Raw genomic sequence first — 16303 nt, forward strand, 5'->3', positions numbered from 1 at the left:
TGCACTCAGGACTTTATAAAATTATCTCTCTTAACTCACACAACAACTCTTTGAGGTAAATATTTTCGTATTTAGTTTACATAGGAAGAAACGGAGATTCAGTTTTGTCATGTAGATTGTCCAACATTACACAGTTAGCAGAGGTGGGATTCAAACCATATCCAACTTCCGGTGTGTCTGTAGGTAGGATCACCCAAAATACAACAGCACAAATAAACTTCCAATACAAACACAAAACTGACATGTTACACTGCAGTTTACTATATGAATTCATCTTAGCATTTATAATCCATCCGTAGATCATATTTTAATAGTTTGTATTAATTTTATGTCATAGTATATCATTATTACTTCATAATCACAATTTACCCTTACAAATCTATAAATTCTAAAACCAGCAACAGATACCTAGTATGTTTATGGAAAGTCTCAATTTGGCTGTACTTCTTTTCATACCTTGAATTTCTCTAAGACTGGGAATTTAAGGAAAGTTAGCTGTTGTAAGCTGAAACTCAGCACTCTCATTTCACTGCCTTCCCATCAGGGACTCACTCACAGGCAAGCAAACAGGCTTGCCAAGCCCCACAGAAATTACTCACTTCCACCCTCTTTTTCCTCATATTTCTTCCAATAATACTTCAAAACCTAATTTTAAACTCATGCAGGAAACCCGATTAATACCACCTGGTTTTCTCTACTCTATTAACTCTGGGCCTCTTCAGCAAACATACAACACAACTCATTTATATAATTATTTTGTCAGCTTATTTCTTGTTTTCACTGGCATGTGTCCAAGCCTGCAAGACCCACTGAGAAGTGTTTACAAGTTTACTTCTTCTGAGCTATGCCCTAACTCATTCTTCTTCACCAAAAGCACCACCAACTGTGCTCTGTAAACAGTAGTCACTTAATAAATGCTGATTGACTTACTACAGTGGAACAATTCGCCTCTGGTATTTCTCAATATCCCAGTGAATCCTCCACATCTACAAACATGCTGGAGATGAAACCAGGTACTGCTAGAGGCTTGGGGTCTTCCTGAGGGTGCCTGGGACAAGAAAAACACAGAGAGACCAAAGACAGTCAGGAGAAACACAGAGAGAGGGAACATGGAAATAAACAGAGGATAGCATAGAGAGAGAAGAGCCAAAGAGTCAGGAGTTTAGAGAGATTAAGCAGCCAGAGACACTCAGAGACAGGGAGGAGGTCAGCAATCTGAACCTGGGGTTTGGGTCAGAAACCACATTTCTGGTATCATTTACTCCAAGAAGAGATGCCTTCATGGTGCTCAATTCATGATATAATCAACCACTTCGAAGTTATTTCTAAGGTTTTTCTGAGCTTGTATCTTTATTACAATTCATCTTTACGTGGTAGCATCTTTGGAGATACATACACACAGATACAAACACAATTCTCAAAACAACCTATCTGTAAATAAGGAAATATTTTTCCAATTCTTCAAATTAGAAAATGGTAGTTCAGAGATACAATGTGACTTTTCCAAGGTTACAAGCAAAACCCAGTGCTTTTTCTGATATCCTATGTTCTCTACTAGAAATGAATCATATATAAATCCAAACTATTTTTATAAAATAAAATTCAAACTGCACATTCAAGATAAGATGTTCTATCTTTTCAGACAATGAACTTCTCGGGTTCAATAGGATACTTGACTTCAGAGCTTCAATATTTTAAAAAATCTATCAGAGAAAAATAAATTAGAATGAGAATATAGCAGAATAATGGAAACTTTCAAACAGAAATGAAATTATGTTAATAGGCACTTAACAAAATTTTAACATTTAAAAAAGGAGCTAGAGTTAGTTCATTGCTTTTACAACTATAATTTCAAAGTTTTAATGATTCAACACATTTCAGTTGAAAGATCAGAAGCGCCAAATTTCAATGAGTTCTTAGATCTAAACGCTAGTAGTAAACCTTGTTCTTTAACAATGTCTCATCTAAAGTCTACACTACAGTTCTATTTCAGGGTACCACATAGAGTAGAAATGACTTAATGCACTGCTCTTTGTAAGCAACAGTATTTTCTCTTGAGGGATAATGATACTCTTCTAAATAATCATGCCCTTTTGGAAGCAATCAATTGTAATCAATTTTCTGTAATTGCCAGAAAAGTTCCTTTGATACAAGTAAAATAAGCATGTTATTGGATTTCACAGCAAGACAAGATAATAAGAATACAAAGAAATTTCTATTCAATTGTGCATCATATATTTTTTCACGTTCAACAATTTTTTAAATTGTTAAATCAGGCCTAAGTATAGTACTGCTCTGCCCTCTAGTGACTGGCTAGGTTTTGCTAACTACATGTTTTTATTTATTTTTTATATTGCTTTTTGAATAATACTTAGGATATTTTAAACAATATATATGACAGCGCTTTTTCATATTTCAATAGTGATCAAAACATACTTTGTCAATTTTAAAATATGGCTTGTGGTATGAACACAAGGCAGGGAAGAGACACAATTTCTTTTCAGAGGGATGGTACACCTAAGTACTACAAATAAAAAAATTAGTATCATCTATTCCAATCTTGATTCATATTTTTATGCAATTTTTTTGGAAAGGCCAAAGAATGCTGCTCAGTTTCTTTGTTAAAAACTTAACAAATTTCACAGCTATAAATCCCAAATTGGCTACTTCTATTATTTTGGACACTGAGGTATCAAGGCAAATGGTACTATATAAAACACGCACAGATGAACAATTTGTTAATTACAACAGAGCAAAGGTATGCCTAATACAAAACTATACTGAACATCATTTACCTTTAATTGTTCAAGTGGCACCTGAGGATTTTCCTGAACCTCAGAGTCATCATTAAGAAACTGACTGTCACTTTATATGCAGAAATATTAATCAAGGATGCCAGTTAAAGCATAGTTATTACACAGAGAGTCCCTGTAGTATTTTGACAAAGGAAACTTCTTTCCCTCTTAGTCTCTCTTGCCATAATCCTCTTGTAAGGAACCAATGCACTTCTAGAAAAGCATTTCTGCATTCACTAATCCCAAGCATACTACTTCTGTGTCTACACACATTAAAAAAATATCAATTTGTACACCTCAATGTAAAAGGATACCCGAACATGTAGGGATAATCCACAGGCAGTATGGTGGTGTGGTTAGGAGCCAGAGTTCCGGAGTCTGAATTCCAGCTCTGCCCCTTATTAGCAGTGTGGCCTTTGGCAGATTATTTCTTTGTGTTTCAAGTTTCCTCAGGTACAAAATGGGAATGAAAAGAGACACCTACCAATAGTCATGTTTGTACCTTGGTAGGTATTTGGATTACACAGGTACGTATATGCATTTATCAAAATTCAGAGAATGTCTAAGATTTGAGCATTTCACTGAATGTAAATTTTACATCAAAAGAAAAAAATTGCACATAAATACTGAGCTAGATAGATAATACACAGGCTTAAGTATTTAGGGGATTTGTAGAGATGTCTTTATTTTTCAATGCATCAAGAATAAGTTGGTTTGATGATAGATACACAGGTTATAGATATGTAATAAAGTAAGTATAGTAAAATGTTAATGGCCGAATATAGGTGGTGAGTGTATGAGTGTAATGCTATAGGTTTGAAAGTTATAAAGTAAAATGTTGGGGGAGGGAATACATCTATCTTTCATATAATTGATGTGAAGATTAAATAAATACAAGAATTAAATATACAGAAGAGTGCAAATCAACAGTGTAGAATGGTAATACATTTAAGCAAATGAAAGTGATCTATTCTTCCCTAGTTGGAGGGAAAAGGTAAGAAAGTAATGAGGCATTGGGCTCCCAAACTGGAGTGAGTAGTTGCTGTAAAGGGTGTTAAAGCTCTAACCTCAAATACATCATTAAACTGCATGGACCATGTAGAGAACATGGTCTTTGAAAGTCAGAAAGAGCTGATTTGCATCCTGGCTCTGCTTTTAATTAGCCAAGAAGCTCAGACAATTTGTTTCAATGTTCCGGGCCTCAGTTCTCTCAGATATGAAATGAGAATAACAACACCTACATCTAAGGGTCATTGGGAAGATTAGGAAAGAACACACATACATACACATAGAGAGAAATTAGCACATAAAATGTAAATAATAACAATTGCAGTTTTTATCATGACAATCATTACTACTTACAGTGAGTCTTTTATATCCTTACCACTATTCTCTGCAGATGGAAACAAAAGTGGCTATGGATCTGATTCTAACCTAGAAATTTCATATGCAGGTGGCCCTACTACTCCAAAGAGCTTTCTATAGGATATTTACTAAAACAGTAGGTCTTTTTAAAAGTACCACTGTACTGAGTGTAAAAGAAGAACTGGCAATGACAGGGAATTCATTTATCATCCCTATATAATGCCAATTAGAATAAATGTAAGCCCCATTGGTGAGGCATTTAGGAAGCAAGTTTGCTGATGATTTATTTTAAAGAAAGTCACACTTCAGTGCATTTGAGGAAATGATATTAGCACCTGGATAAGATCTGATTTGAAAGAGTCTTAGGTAATACATTTTTTAAAAACAATATTAACACTGCATTTATAGAAGAGGAGTTCTGTGCTCCCAGGAGAGGCTTTGTAAGTCATTCTAGACTACTCTATGAAGACAGTGGCTCAACAGATAGTTTCAGCTAAAAACAATCAAGAAAGTGGCAATGAAAGTGGGAATACTGGAAACATTTATGCAACCTGGCCTTTGCCTTGATTACTCCACAAAAACTGCTTCTCCAAATGCAAATCAAAACCACAATGAGATATCCCCTCACATCTGTCAGAATGGATATCACCAGAAAGGTGAGGATGTGGAGAAAAGGGAATCCTGTTACACTGTGAGTGCGAGTGCAAATCGTTACAGCCACCACAGAAAACAGTATTAGAGTTCCTCAAAAAATGAAAAATACAACTACAATATGATCCAGCAATTCCACTCCTGGGTATATATCCAAAGAAAATGAAAATACCAATTCGAAAAAATACCTGAACCCCAATGTTACAGCAGCATTATTTGCAACAGCCAAGATATAAAAGCAACCTATAACTGGAAAATTGTGCTCTGCCCTGGAATTTGACACAACATTGTAAAGTGATTATAAATCAATAAAAAATTTTTAAAAAAAGCAACCTAAGTGTCCATCAACAGATGAATGGACAAAGCATATGTAGAGTATATATACAAAGAAATATTAGCCATAAAAAAGAATGAAAGCCTGCCATTAGTAACAACATGGATGGACCCAGTAGAGGGTATTATGCTTAGTGAAATAAGTCAGACAGAGAAAGATAAATACTGTATGTTATCATTTATGTGTGAAATCTAAACAATAAAACAAATTAATATAACAAAACAGAAACATAGTTATGGATACAGAGAACTAGTGGTTATCAGCAGAGAGGGGAGGTGGAAGGGGCAAGGTTAGAGGATTAAGAGGTACAAACTACTACGTATAAAATAAATAAGCTATAAGGATATATTGTACAGCACAGGGAATATAGCCAATGTTTAAAGATAAATTTAAATGGAGTACAATCTATGAAAATATTGAATCACTATGTTGTACACCTAAAACTAATACAATATTGTAAATCAACTAAACTTCAATAAAATTACTTAATTAATTATTTTTAAAACTGTTTTCTCCAAAGGACCCCAGATCACCTAAAACAAACACATTTTTTAAGCATTTAAATGTCTCTATTTTTCAACACTTTTGTTGAAAACTCCATCTTCCTTAGCATTATACTCTAATTGCTTTTCCCACCACAGATCTGATTGTTTTTCTTTCCTTTGGACTTCTCTTAGCAAGTAGGTGTCTTCAAAGGTTCTGTCTTTGCCGTATTTTCTGCTTTCACCAATTTTCTAAGTTTCAGCTCTGTCTCTCTCTGTTAAGCTATACCTATCTTCAGCTGGAATCTCTTCCAAATTCATTAGCAAATTTATAAACACATTCTATACATAACCACACGGATATTCTCTCTGCATTTCAAATCCAATCCATTCCAAACTTCACCTTCCTCTTCCACAAATCAGTTTCTACTACTATCTCTCTGCTTCTGGTAGTAGTATTATCTAAACATCACACTTAAAAACTTGTCTCTGACTTCTTTTTCAAAGCCTCCCAACTGCTTCCTTTCCTCTCCAGGATTCCTTCTACAACACAAGTTTAATCTACTGCTAAACTCTATACATTAGTAGTTTGGTTCAAATGACAAGACAGGACTTGTATTCTTTAATAAACACAGTGAAAGCTAAATGTACAATAACTAAAAACACACACAGACATACATAGGATAAACAACAGTAGGCATTAAGCATTTGAGAAAATCTTCATTGAAGGAATCCTTTAAAGTGAGTATTATTTTTTACCCTGCAAATTGGGAAAAGACTTATGTGATTTGGTGAGTTGGATAACTGCAATCCAAAATACTTTAAGACAGATCCAGACAAGTTATAACCTTCATAATGACTCCCATAATGGTCCTGCTTATAACTGTCAAACCCTATCAAGAACAAAGCCCCTCCAAACTAAACTTTCCAATGCCTACTTCTTTTTCCTTCCAATCCATCCCCACTTATATTGTCTGCTCAAAATTTTTCAGTGGTTTATCTTCCTTAAAGGAAAAAAAAAAAAAGTAAACTCACCGACATTGAAGATTCTTTTAATTTCCACCAAAATTTCCCATTTACCCTTACAGACATCCCATCCAAATGGCAAAAGCAGTCTACAGGCATACCTTGAAGACACTGTGTTTGGATCCAGTCCAACTTGAATGCAGCGAGTATCATCACAATAAAGCAAGGCACACAAATTTTTCGGTTTCTCAGTGCTTATAAAAGCATGTCTATACTAAACTGTAGTGTATCACAACTATGTAACAGCATTATGCCTTAAAAATGTACATAACTTGATTAAAAAACACTTCATTGCTAGAAAATGCTAACCATCATCTGAGCCTTCAGCACGTCATAATCTTTCTGCAATAGTAACATCAATGATGACTGATCCCAGATCACTATGATGAATACAGTAACAATGGAAAAGTCTGAAATATTGCGAGAATTACCATAATGTGATAAAGGACACAAAGTAAGCAAACGGTGTTGGAAAAAAACAATGCTGATAGACTTGCTCAACACACAGTTGTCACAAACCTTCAATTTGTTAAAAAAACAAAAAACAAAAAAAACCCCACATATCTGCAAAGCTCAATAAAATGAGGTATGGCTGTATTCACCTTCTCCAGACTTCTGTTACTTCCTCCACTGTGTAGTCTTCCCTGTTATTTCTACATGGGATTTTAGGTCTTCCTCAAAACTCTTAATGAGGTTTATTTATCTTTTTCTGCCTAATTAGTTTGCCTTCTATTATCATATTGTGACTGTGAAAGTGTCTAACACATTGCACGTAATACTTCAAGTAAATATTTATCAGATAAAAAGAGGAGCAGAAGGTGTATTACTGTATATTCAAATAAAATATTTTTCCAGAGAGATTACTATAGGCAGTTTAGGTACTAAAAAGGAATACAAGAGCTGGAGAAAGAGAGCAAACCCTCTTCATTCTTATAGGTGGACCAGAAAGGTTTAGAATTTCAATATACGCTAATAAGTGAAAAACTATATAACTGAAGTCTATAAAATCCATAGTTGTTATGGTTAGAAAGTTCACATATTTGACTAGGAAAAGGCAAAATTGCTATAAAAAGACCACAAACACATTAGGTAGCATACACAGAACAGCTTTTAAAAGGAAACAGTATTTTCATAGATGGTCCTATTAAACTATCTCCAAAACCAGTTTAGATACATGAATCATACAGATACTCAAAATTAATAAATAAAAGTTACTAGGGACAAAAGATGAAGTTGTACTGGTTCATGCTCATGTGCATAAAAATTATTAGAAATAAAAATACTTTCTTCTCTTGGATCAATTAATTTAGAAATGCTAACCCACTGACCTAAACTGAAGGAAAATTTTGCTTTTCTGGTGTATGGATAAACTAGCAGAGTAAGGTCATGAGTTCACAGCTGTTTAAAATTTTTTTAATTTTTTATAGTTATCAGGTTGAGATAATCAATTTATAAAAATAGCTTTCATAGTTTAAAATTCATTAAGAATTCATAATGCCATAATACAGCTCCTTGTTTTGTTAAAGTAATTACAATCTTTGAAAAAAACTGTGTAGATTATAAAAAATTACTATTATGCTTAAATAATTTACTTGTTGTTTAGGGTGATAATTTTGTTAATACTCATGGTATGAGGTGATAATATCCCTGAAATAAGTATAATCCACTGAACAACATATGACTTATCTCTTAATACTTTCACATATTTTAGCTTTGATTTCACTTTAATAAAACTGCAAAATTAATCAGGGCAAGTATAATTAAACTCAAACTTCTATTACTTATGGTTATGTAGAAAATATTTTAAGATATCTAACAATAAAAAGAATAAACATTGTTCTTCCCTAATTATTTAAAGCAAGTCTATCCTGTATTCAATAAAGACTTCAACATATTAAAGATGTGCAACATAATAAAGACATTTCCCTTGTAAAAAGAGACATGCTTGAATTTCAAGGAACAGTTAAAGCAGTTAAAAACAAAAAAAGGCAAATGCTACTTTTGACCTACTATCCATTTTGACAATGAAACACACATTCTTAGCAATGCTGCCATGTGCTGGATTGGCAGTGTACCCTCCGGCACTTTTTAGCCTCGTAAGAACCTCATGTGGTCATTATTCACCCCATTTCCAGATGAAGTTAAATAATTTTCCCCACCGCCCAATCACTAAGCAATTGAGATAGATTTAGTCCTGTCTTGGATCCATCTAACTCCACAGCCTACATTTCTAAGATCAAGTTATAGCTGAAAAAAGTGATCCATTTAAAGCTGTCTTCCATAAGGAAAACTTTAAGTTTCTGCCTATCCATATTAATCTCCAGGAAGCAATAGTGAGCATTATGCAGTTGATAATCTAGAGGCAAGAATAAGAATGTTTGTAAGCATTAGGAAGTAAAAGTTCTAAAATATTTTTTCACAGGCACACTATAAACTCTAATGTATGGAATATTTTATTACAATAGAAATAATCATTTTTTAAAATTCTATGATTTTGATGACTAAGTAAAAATTCATAAAAAGAGACGTAACTGAGACACCTTAACCATCAACAAGATATACTGTAATAGCCTCATTAGAAAGATTCCTTTTTTAATATATTCTCATTGAAGTATAGTCAGTTTGCAATGCTGTATCAATTTCTGGTGTACAGCACAATGCTTCTGTCATACACAAACATACATATATTCGTTTTCATATTCTTTTTCACCATAAGTTACTACAAGATATTGAATATAATTCCCTGTGCTATACAGTATGACCCTGTTGTTTATCTATTTCATATATATTAGTATCTGCAAATCTTGAACTTCCTCCCAGCAACCAAAGTTTGTTTTCTATGTCTGTGAATCTGTTTCTGTTTTGTAAATAAGTCCATTTGTCTTTTTTTTTTTTTTAGATTCCACATATAAGTCATATCATATGGTATTTTTCTTTCTCCTTCTGGCTTACTTCACTTAGAATGACAACCTCCAGGTCCATCCATGTTGCTACAAATGGCATTATTTTATTATTTTTAATGGCTGAGTAGTATTCCATTGTATATATATACCACAGCTTCTTTATCCAGTCATCTGTCGATGGACATTTAGGTAGAAAGATTTATCTTATGTTCTCTAAAAAGTGAAACTCTCTGTGAATAATAAAGAAAGGCAACACCTATCATTTTAACAGGAACAACTAAACTTTCAAACCTGAAAACTGTATCATTCCTGTAAGTGTTCACTTCACCAAATGAACTGAAAGATGAGCTGTATGCTTCATCAAATGGCAGGACAAAACAACTGCTATAGCAAGAGGTTTGGTATTTAAAAAGGGGATTGGTAGTGGCTACTGATTTCAAACTTTTCTTTATTATCTCTTGTTGTAATATAAGACACCTATTTGATGACTTGGCAACTCTAACAATGCTGAAAACATGGTAAGTTTTCAAAAACTATATTAAGAACATGGCTCAGAGTTTCAATTCATGTCCATCTGGGTGGTCGCTGTATGGATTGATGGGCATACACTACTCTGCACGCAGATACACCTCACACTTCATAGATTTCACTCTAATCTTGTCATCAGTGTGGCATAACTGAGAATGCTTTGGACAGTGTTCACCATATAAATGGTATCTTTTTATAATTTAAGCCTTGTTTAGAAGCCAGTTCCTCTCTGTCTAGCTGGCTCTCTCAAGAAACTTGTACACTGTAAGTGTCTATGGTAACTTAACCCCTAAAAACACTACCGGAAGTGGATTATTTCTGCCACGAAGAGATTCTTGGTAATAAACAGACTTAAAGTAAATGTTAAGGAAACACTGAAATAATTACATAACTCGTCTGTGTTTTAAGAACCATGGCAGAGGCATAACAACTGAAAATTAAGCAGGTTATACAAAGTCTACAAAACCAAAACACAGTGTTCCTCTTCATCTTCATAGATCAATTTGAATACAGAAATATCAAAAAAAAAAAAGCCACCCCCTCAAGAATAAAACACCTAAAAGTGGACTTTAGTCAACCTTTCTGTTATATATTAACTGAATCCAAGTACCATATAGCATCTCTTTAGGCCCAGCCTGAACCAACTTGCCTACCTTAAATCTCAGAACCTTCACATGTCCTCCACTCAGAGCGCCACTGATGGGCTGTTACAGAAGTACTTGGCAGAAGGCTTACAATTCTTAATAAACCATTGCTGACTCAGTGTACACTGTAAATAGCCAACAGTTACCCAGAAATTTTTTGCTGCTATTTTAAGTTGTTATACTCACTAGCATTTATTGATTATAGAACTAACTGCAACTTAAAGGCACAGAAAGACTTTTATTTTTGAGGAGCACTCCTCTCTCCCTGAACTCAGTCTGAGAAAAAATAATCTCCAGGTAGACAGGGAATGCATATTAACATCAACATCAATGGAATACATGATTAATGAAATGTGAACTCCTGTATTACTAATTCACCAAATGTTTACCAATGAGCAAGTTCCACATGCCAGACACTGTTTCTAGGTTTGGGCAAAACAGCCATCAACAAAATAAACTCTATAGTGTAAATTTAAGTCTCTTAGCTTCTTGAAGAGGTTATATGAAAAAGCCACACATATACACTCAGATACATTTACACTTATATGTGTATGTACAGAATATCCAGTAAATGCAGTGCATATTTTACATTAAAATGCATGGAAATTCTGAGAGAAATGTTATGAGAAATTTCACCTTATTAGATCAATTTAGTTTCCTAGAAAAAACACATTTCTCTGTAATAGAGATCAGAGGAAATACAGACTTCAGGATAAAATACTTAATTTATCCATCACCTTTCAAAGTAGTATTAATGAATGAAGTGGTTATGTCTGAATTTATTTATGCTGTCTTTAACTAGTAAATTTAATAATCAGTAGACTGATCCTATTGTTTAGAAGAAATATATTGCCAAAATGTATTATATATAAGGCTTGAGTTTGAGTCATTCTGTAAATAACATTAACAGGGAAATTGAAATAAAAAGTAGATAAAACAGTTAAAATACCTTTCAACCAATTAAACTGTCATCCACAAAACAGATTAGTGCCCAACAGCTTATCTTTTGGCCTATAAACACACAAGGTGAGAAAATAAATATTACAAATCAATTTAAAATTTTTATACAAACGTTTAAGTCTCAAAGGTTTGTTTCCTCTTGAGTGTATTTTCTATTTTAGATAGGCATCAACTCACCAGAAACTGAAATCATTCTAGTGACACAGAACACACATTGAAAAAAAAAATTTCAAGATAAAACTAAGAGTTAAGTTGAGCCTCCATAAATACTACTTACCCATCACTAATACCAAATACCCATCAACTGACTTAATAGAAAAAGCATCCTACTGTATAGCAGAAAGAAGTACTATATAGATGTTCAAAGAATTGCATTTAGACTATTACTTGAGAAATCCAAACAACAATTACCTACTTAAGAGCTGGTATCAGAGGAAAGAAGGAAAAGGAAGAGGAAATAAAAAGGGGATAACAATTAAAAAGAAGAACGCAGGAAGAATAGCAGGTAGATGTATCAGATTTAGGATACTTTGGCTTCTGCTGGCTTTATTTCAAATGCACAGTCTTTTCTGTTTCCCAAAATCTTAAGAGTATGCCATTTCCCTGTTGTATTCGCAATTGATTCACAAAATAAAAGAATATAGCCTTGAAAAATGTGAATTGGCTTAATTATAGTAAGCAGAAACAGATATAACTTGAAAGAATAATTATCTGATTCCTCAACCTAATTTTCAAACACCTTCTATTCAGGAATAACAGTGAATACACCTGAAAAATCAGTTTTTACAATGATGTAACTCCTCCATCATACAAAACACTGATTTTCAAGTTCTTAGATTTGATCCCTTCCCTTGAAAAACACTCTTTTTCATGCACAGAGACTTCAAGATGGAAGAAATATGAATTTGGTAATCTGAAATGTCTCCCACCTCAAAGACCAAAGATGTTTTTAGAAACTTAGATGACTACAATAAACTAGTTTTCTTGTTTAGAGATTAAATAACATAGAAAGTTGTGTTGTTTTTGTTTTTAACTTTCACTTCACTCTTTGGCACAGAAAACCAATTACTTCTGAGTTGGTTGCCCTCAAATTCATATGATGAAGCCTCAAAGCCCAATGTGACTGTGTTTGGAGATAGACCCTGGAAGTAGGTAAAAGTTAAGTAAGGTCATTAGGGTGGGGCTATTATCTGAAAGAACTGGTGTCCTTATAAGAGGAAGAGATCAGAGCATGCTTTCTCCACACACGCATGGAGAAAAGGTCATCTAAGGACACTGCAAGAAGGCGACTGTCTACAAGCCAGGAAGAGAAACCTCACCAGAAACAGAATTTGTCAGCACCCTGACGATGAACTTTTAGCCTCCAGAACTCTGTGAAAAAAATATCTTGTTGAAGTCACTCGTCTGTGGTATTTTGTTATGGCAGCCCAAGCAGACCATATAACCTCTAGAAGAGAGAAGCTTCTATTTTTGAGATTGTTTTACTCTACTAATAATCCTGCCCAATAATAGGTAACTGATAGCTGTTACAAAGGTGATTCATTTACAAAGAGAAGCACTTGGAACAATTTGAAGAATAAGTCACCCTAAAATGATTTATTATATGTTATTCTAAATTAAATTAAATTATCATTTAGAAATAGCATAAAACTTTGAAGCATAAGAGATATCATTCTGCTGTGCCTGATTCTGGGTGTGAGGGCACAATATCGATACAGAAAAAATCTAAATTTCAGCCTCACTAGAAAACTGTAGAATAAAAACTTTGATGTAGAATTGCTGATTATTTTGAAATCAAATAATATTTGCTCTACATGGTGAAGAAAGTTTCAGTGGCACTATCTCTTATACCTTGTGCCTCGAGATTACATAGAATTTGATTTCCTTAATGCTGACAGCTCATTAATATTCAAAGTCAAGGCCATAGATCCACATTGGCTATCACTCTGTCCTTAGGACTTTTTCAGTGGCAAGAAGTGAATTACTGAATCACAGGTGGCTAATATTTCTACCGGATTCACCCTTTCAGTGATAAAGATAAAGCTACTTTTAATTTTTAATAAAAGTACAGAAGAATACATAGGTTCTTACCCATTAGGGACAATTTTTTAAAACTCTTATAGGTGTGTGTGTGTTTAAATATAAATATCCAAACACATTTTAGACATACACATACTGTCAGATGTCTATTAAAGGTATTTTATAATACATTCAAGATTCTTGAAGTTTGATCATTTTTTTATTTTCTTAACTACCATTTCTTGAGTGTGTCCCATGTGACAGGCATTGTATCAGGCACTTAACATAATTACCTCATTTAATTATCACAATTCCACAAGGTAGAGCTCATTATCCAATATTAAGATGAGAAAAGAAAATTCCAGAGGTTAAATAATCACCCAAATTCTTTCAGTATAAAAGTGTCAGAACTAGGATTAATGCCTAAGTTTCTCTAAATCCAGAGATGTCTAAGAATATTCTTTTCCCCCAATCTCAGGGAACTATAAACTGTGAAACAAAGCATTGTTTATATACTCCTGGATATTTATATCATCCTAATCCACACAGGCCTGGTAGCAATGTTTTATAAAACCCATGGGATTAATCAAATCAACACTGTCTGAGTAGTTCATTGTGCCATTTTTCAGAAAGCTTAGGAGACAACAATACAATCACTGAATAGGGAATATGACCACAGGTGAAGTAACTCATGGGCTACGACTGTTAACCTTGCTACAGGGTCTGTCTGTATTCTTTCTTTCTAGAATGATTCTTGAAATTGATCTTAAGTAGAAGTATTTGGTTACCATTAAATGGTAAAATTATTATATTACTACCAGAAAAAGCAAAGTACCCATTTTCTCATGCTCTTTCTCTGTATCAAATTAGAGAGTATCTGTCGAGTATCTGTAACCTATGATACATCAGTAAGGAGTCAGTATGAGTATCGTTATTTCCCTTCTCTAACTCTGTATGCAAATTGCAGCGGGTCCCCTCTACACTAATTTTCGTTCACTTTAAAACAACTTATAAAACAATAATGTAAGTCTAATATACACTATATATCCACCTACTGTATGGTGGAAAAAGTGATAACGTCGAGTTGTATCAATTCCTCATTCCTTAAAATCTGTCACAGATAGGGTATCATAGCTCACCATGTTCCATGTAACAACAAGAGGATTCACAGTCAAATAATTTTACATGTTAAATAAACAGATTCATTTACTACAGGACTTCTTGGAAACTTAATATACTAGGTGCATTCTGTCTGTCTAGAAGAGCCCTAGATAGGATTATGAAGATACAGTACTTAAAATATGCACTGTACCTCATCTCTCTTAAAAGCCACTCCTAACTATGGGGTGGCCATGGGATGTGTTTTAGACAATGAAATATGACAGGTAGTGATCTGTGCCACCTCCAAGCAGCAGTTTTAAGAGCCCAGATTCCACCATCATTCCTGTCTCCTTCTGCCACAAGTCTTGTGCATCCCAGAGATGCTGTCCTTCAGCTTTGGTCCAGGAAAGAAGAGGACATGGAGCAGAGTGGCAGCAGACTCATCAGGAACAGGAACATGAGAGAGAAACTTTCACTGCTATAAACCACTAAGATTTGGGGGCTTTTTGGATAATAAAATGTAAGTTTGTCTAAACTGACTAATGCAGCATGTTTCCAAGATTTATTAAACCCTTGCATCACTCTGCCAGGTAATATCTTCCATGATTTGTTTCCTAAATTACTCCTGATTTTGTATGGCATATTTTCTATTAGTCACTACTGCATTTAAGATGAATATATATGTATGCAAAGAAATAAACAGTCTCAGGTTTTCTTAAATTTAATCAGCAATTGGATTTTCTGTCAATTTCTGCCTATATTCAATAAAAATATTTTACTGAAATAATCTGATTAACATTCAGAAATCACAGATCGGATGGCTACTTAAGTCAAGACTGACATACAAGTCCTAATTAATGATTTGGTTTTCTGAATAGGTAATATAAAAGGTCCTGGTTCACTTATGTATGTATTCACGTTTAACAAATTCAAAATACTGTCACAAATTTAATTTTCTTTAAATTTCACTATACTCAACTCCCTTTATGATTAGTAAATGAGAACATATTTGAAATTTCAGTATCGATATTCAAATATTCTATAGTCTATCCTGCTGACCCAGTAAAACCATAAGCTGTATCCTAACTGGCATTCTTAAATTCAGAATTTGTATTTCTAACTTAACTGCGCCTTAAAGGATAGCACAGAAAGGAAGAAATAAACTAAATCCTAATTTTTGTTTCAATATCCTGTTAAACACACTTTCAAGCTAAATTGCATTTATTTTTACAGTGTGTCAATCCTAGACCATAACATTCAGAAGAATGGTTAGAAGTCTTATATTTACATTTGGCTGTACCACAAAAGCAACATTCAGTTATATACTTACTAAAACAAAAATGTAGACACAGATATTCTAGGCAGGCTTAAGCTATCAAAAATACTTAAGAACAGAAATGACTTAAGATTAATTTTCAATGAATCTAACAACTGAAGAATAACTTAATGTCCTGAAAATACAAATAAACAATATTTACTCTTTCTGTTCATTTTC

At 33.7% G+C, this 16303-nt stretch overlaps 1 protein-coding gene across 10 annotated transcripts in view; it reads right to left on the reverse strand.

The window, feature by feature from the left end:
* The window catches only part of BBX (BBX high mobility group box domain containing), a 256822-nt gene that overhangs the window by 136294 nt on the left and 104225 nt on the right, over nucleotides 1-16303 (reverse strand). The window contains exon 4 of one of the 10 annotated variants that reach the window (XM_010978412.3): nucleotides 931-1048. The exons of 8 other annotated variants lie outside the window; for them this stretch is intronic. The gene's annotated coding sequence lies outside the window, so the exon portion shown is untranslated. Of the gene's footprint in view, nucleotides 1-930; nucleotides 1049-11677; nucleotides 11740-16303 lie in introns of all 10 variants that reach the window. One more of the 10 variants, XM_064495734.1, reaches the window with a different exon arrangement.

This window comes from Camelus dromedarius, chromosome 2 (assembly GCF_036321535.1).
Source record: "Camelus dromedarius isolate mCamDro1 chromosome 2, mCamDro1.pat, whole genome shotgun sequence".
Taxonomy (NCBI): domain Eukaryota; kingdom Metazoa; phylum Chordata; class Mammalia; order Artiodactyla; family Camelidae; genus Camelus; species Camelus dromedarius.